The 5,429-nt window shown below is 42.2% G+C and overlaps 1 pseudogene; it reads left to right on the plus strand.

Annotated features, from left to right (window-relative positions):
• Positions 1-1,564: 1,564 nt before the first annotated feature.
• Positions 1,565-4,747, plus strand: LOC147612227 (uncharacterized; annotated as a pseudogene).
• Positions 4,748-5,429: the final 682 nt, after the last annotated feature.

The raw sequence follows: 5,429 nt of genomic DNA on the forward strand, positions 1-5,429 counted from the left end.
AGCTAGTGTATGGGTTGGAAGCAATTATGCCTATGGAATTTGTGGTACCTAATCTGAGAGTGGCCATTCAAGAGAAGCTGCCAATGGAAGAATCCCGAGAGCATAGAATACAAGAACCTATCCTTAGAGAAAGAATGGCAAATTAGCTCTCTGAGAGTGGAGATGGTGCAGCGAAGAAGAAAGGCTTGGATAGATAGGCATCTCAAGCACATACTTTTGAGAAAGGAGATCTGGTATTGTCTAGCAGGGACCACATCCCAAAAAATTGAAATCCAGTGGTTAGGGCCATTCATTGAAATCCAGTGGTTAGGGCCATTCATAGTGAAAGACCTGGTCAGACATAATTCCTTTACCTTAGAAAACTTGGATGGCAAACCTTTTTTCAAAGCAGTAAATGGCTTCAAGATGAGAAAATACAAGGGCCAACTGGTCGTAACTACACTGGAAGAAGCAGAAGCACAAAGCTAGGAGCCGGTCCGGAGCATATGTTGTGGCATGATCTCCCTAGTGGAGGTAGATGCGGAAAATTTAGAAAACCACAAAGCCACCACGGAAGGGGGGCCAATCTGCAAGGGTGGATAGACCACAAAATATCAAATCTTAGCAACCAATCAAAGCCAAGATAATAAAAAAGCAAGTGACTAAGTGTGTGCCAGCATGGTCCACGTCAACACCTCAAAAGGCCACGGGGTAGAAGCATGATAACATGCTACGCTTTTTATGCTAGTTCACATGTGTGAACAAGCATTCCTAGTTAGCATAAGTTTAGGCATGTAAGTCACTATATTAGTAATCATATTTAAAACTTCTGGCTGATACAAAAAGCTCAAATGAGCACTTCAAAAAAAAAAGAATAATTAATGAAAGTTGTGGTATATTGAATTACGAGCTAGTCTTTGAAGCCAGTTAGCACGGGCGTTACAGCAGAGTGGTGGGGTGATGAAGTGCAAAGGCCAGAGCACCATGGAGCCCGCAAGCAAGGCGGCACATTCGCGTTCTCCTATACCCAGAAAATGCAGAGCCGCGGCGCCTTCTCCTATACACAGAAAACGCAGAGCCCCTTCTGCTTCTCCATCTCCCTGCAAAAGCGCAAAGCAATCTCAAGGTTCCCCAATGTCCCTCTCGGCGGGTACTCTCTCTCTCTCTCTCTTGTGCAGGTTCTGTGTGTTTTCTCTTTTACTTTTGGCTTTAGTACCACAAGAAGCTCCATGCAATACAGTTAACATGTCCATGCAATATAGTTGAGCACATTTCCCTTTACAGTTGAGCACATTTCCCTTTGATGTGTGCAGGCCGATGGAAAGCTCCGAAGGTCGTGATCCCCATGCAAGAAAAATTCTGTACAACTTTGGTAGAGTTCAATGCTGCTTATGGCCTTTCCATGGAGGGTTTAGATCCCAAAATGGTTAGGTGGGAGCAGGTCACTGATGCTGAATGGTTCAGTGTGTTCAAACAAACAAAGGATCCCAGCCAGTATCGCATCAAATGCAGCACCATCCACACCGAAATGTATGAGTTGATGATGAAATTGCACTACAATGTATACCAGAAGGCCCCAACCAACATGGAAATTTCCTCTGCATTTGCAAAGGGTTTCGTGAAAGAATTCAGTCCTACAGTGATTGCAAGCAGCACAGCCATTAGGTTCAATTGGGCCGAGTTTGCAGTGCAGTACTTGTAGGATATTCGAGAGAAGGGCTATTATGAGGGCCACGTTAACAAGTGGAGACCGCAATCTTCAGCTTCCAGCTTCAAAAATTGAGGATGAGTCTGTTGACATCTGCGAGAAAAATATGCCATTGGCAAGAAAGAGTACTGCCAAATCTACTAAGGCCACACTTCAGCCTCATCAAGATAGTCGACAGGAGATGGAAGCTTCTTCATTTCATGGGTTGGAGGAATGGCAGTGCATGAAGGCAGCTGTCCTTCAAATGAAAACACAGCTACATTATGAGAAACAAAATCTAAACAAAGTGCAAGAGGGCCTGGAACTTGCTAGGGCTTTGAATGCAAAAAATGCGAAGGTCACTCCTATTGTCACGGCCATGAGATAGAGGTTGTAAGCAGCTGAGATGGAGTTGCAGGCTCTATTGCAAAGCAATGATGTGGATGCCCGGCGAAAGATGGAGCTTGAAGTCAGAATAGAGACAACCAAAGACACCATAGAGGCTATGGGGTTTCCTCTTCGTGAAGATGACCCCATAGATAGTGACATAGACATAACCTGTAAACTGGTAAGTGTCCGTAAGTTTCATCTCTGCACTTTATGTTTGGTACATGTGCTCAGGTAACTCATGTACTTACTATGCTCTTTTTATCTTGGTTTTGTAGGTTGAGGTGGAAATTGCAAAATCCAAGGTGCAGAACTCTGAAAGCCAACTTGAACTACTGATGCACATGCAGTCCAAGCTGCAGGGCTCGTTTCTCCAAACTGCCCTAACTAATCTAGCCCTTTCTAGTTTTATGAAGGATAGAGAGGTGCAAGACAGCATCGGAACAAACCTGTGTACTGGCTGTGGTCTGCCCCTTGAGGTCCAACCATTCCTTGCAATGGTCAAGCTCCCTTGTGAGCATAATTATCACCTTCTGTGCTTTGCTGCTACATGCTCCCTTGGGACCGTATGTAGGGCTCCCTTGGGACCGTATGTAGGGCTCCCTTCTGCAAAAAAAGCATACCTACCGCATGGTTGTGCAACCTTGCAACACAACGACATCCAACCACACCAGAGATTGGTAAGAAACCATACTTGAATGTATGCTTGCTAGCTAGCATACAGGACATACAGTCTGCAAGCTTGATCATATTGGGAATAAAAGGTGTGCTAATTAGCATAATGAATATGCTAATTAGCATGCCAGGTATGCTAGTTATCATACTAGATATGCTAGTTAGCATATACAGTATGATAGTTAGCATATTGCATATGCTAATTAACATATCCAGTATACTAGTTAGCATACTAGATATGCTAGTAGGATGCTAACTAGCATATACCGTATATGTTAGTAGGATGCTAACTAGCATATACCGTATATGCTAGTTAGCATACCCTGCATGCTAACTAGCATCCTCGTTAGCATACTCTATATGCTAACTAGCATCCTAGTAAGCATACCCTGTATACTAACTAGCATAGTATATATGCTAGTTAGCATACCCAATACGCTAACAAGCATACCGGATATGCTAATTAGCATATCAAGTAGGCCTACTAGCATATCCAGTATGCTAACTAGCATACATGATATGTTAACTAGCATGCTATCTAGCATACCAGATATGCTAAAAAGCGTATCCAGAATGCTAATAAACACAACGGATATGCTAGTTAGGATACTGGATACGCTAACTAGCATACAAGATACGCTAATTAGCGTAACCAGTATGCTAACTACCACACTGGATATGCTAGTTGGATGAGTGGATGCTAATTAGCATATCCAATATGCTAGTAAGCATATTGGGTATGCTTATTAGCATACCGGAGTTAGCATATTGAATGCTAATTAGCATCTCCAGTATGCTAGTTAGCATATTGGATTGCTATCTGAAATGCTAATTAGCATACAGGATATGCTAATTAGCATATCCTGTATGCTAACTAGCATACTGGTTATGCTATTAAGCATGTTGGATATGCTAATTACCAATTTTTATATGCTAGTAAGCATTTTGGAGCATATTGGATTAGCTTAGAGGATATAAGGTCTACTAGTTAGCATACTAGGTATGCTAGTTAGCATATTGGATATGCTTATTAGCATACCAGATATGCTAGCTGGAATGATAGTTAGCATACAGGATATACTAATTAGCATATCCAGTATGCTGGTTAGTATACTGGATATGCTAATAAGCATATCCTGTATGCTAACTAGCATACTGGATATGCTAATTAGCATACTTGATATGCTATTAAGCATGTTGGATATGCTAATTAGCATATATTGTGCTCTAGTAAGCACATAGAAGCTTTTGGGTACACTTGAATTGCTTAGAGATTATAAGGTTTACTAGTTAGCATACTTGGTATGCTTGTTAGCATACTTGATATTCTAGTTAGCATATATGATTATGCTAGCTAGCATACACGAGAATGCTAATTAGCATACTGGCCTAGCTGCACACATAGTTAGCATATGAAACATACTATGTAGCATACATGACATGCTTATAAAGGGTGTAATCAAAGATTTTTTTATCGCAGGCCTCTCAAAGTCCCTACATGATGTGGGCAGTGTGCATGACACCAAAGGTAAGGGAAAGGCTGCAAAAACTGAGAACCCTTCGACTGAGAAGGGTGGTGAGCTAGATACAATGAATGAAGGAGTAGATGTGGGATCCGAGCAAATGCAAAGTGCAAGCATGAAAACAACAGAGGAAGGCGGTGACGTGAGCAGTAAATCAGAACAAGATGATTTTTTTGTCATGGTTCCTCATGCGCGTGCCATGCCTGCTACAACTGACACAGTAAAAACTTCTCAGCAGACAATGGCTAGTGCCAATGCATCAGGGGAAACATTGAAGACTAACAACATAGAGGACCCGCAGGAAGTTGGTGATAACAGCCCTCTCGAGGGTTTTTTGTGAAAGGCTAAGGCAAAGAGAAAAGTGGGCCCGGAAGAGGTACCTGAAGAAACTGCAAGCAACGGCTATGGTTCCCCAAAGAAGATGGAGGACAAAGCTGAAAGCACCAAAGGTGAAAAGAAAGCCACCCGCTCAAGAGCTTGCAAAAAACTATGTTAAGACCTTTCCTTTTTTGCCCAGATTCTATACTGTCACTGTTCAGTTGTTTAGCCTTTACTTAGTGTTCCCATACCTATGCCCTTCACTCTTATGGCTATGCCATTTTGAAAACCTAATGCCTCTTGTGGCTGTCATGTAATTTTTTTTATTTTCCCGGTGAAAATGTCTTTGTGTAATATAATGTTGAGCAGCAGTCCATTATAATTTTCTGCCAATCTATGAACTTCTTCACTTCGTATCGCTGTTTCTTTTGCAGAGGAAGAGAAACTGGCATTAATTGCCTTGCCTGATGTAAATGCTGCCATCAATGGCAGAAATTACGAAAATGGCGAATCCGCAAAGTCAGGCAGATAAGGAGACAAAAATTGGAGATTGAAAAGCGGCTCAAATGATATTCACAGCGTGCCCGTAGAGTTTTTGAGTGCCTAAATTATGTTCACCCACCAGGGGAGGTTATATATGCTGAATGGTATCCTCTTCCAGACCCAATATGGGTGCCTAAGCGACTGTGTGATGAAAAAAGGGCTCTTTTAATAGATCTCAACGGTCTTTTGCTGAGGGTGGTAGAGACTCGCTTCGGCGAAAAGCCCCCTGCATATGCAGATGAAATGTTAAAATACAATGTAGAGAATAAGCAGGTGTTCTGTCGCAAGGACAGCCACATGTTTTTGGACTGGTGTCT

Source organism: Cibotium barometz, chromosome 46 (genome assembly GCF_041138505.1).
Source record: "Cibotium barometz isolate CiBa-2024 chromosome 46, ASM4113850v1, whole genome shotgun sequence".
Classification (NCBI taxonomy): Eukaryota; Viridiplantae; Streptophyta; class Polypodiopsida; order Cyatheales; family Cibotiaceae; genus Cibotium; species Cibotium barometz.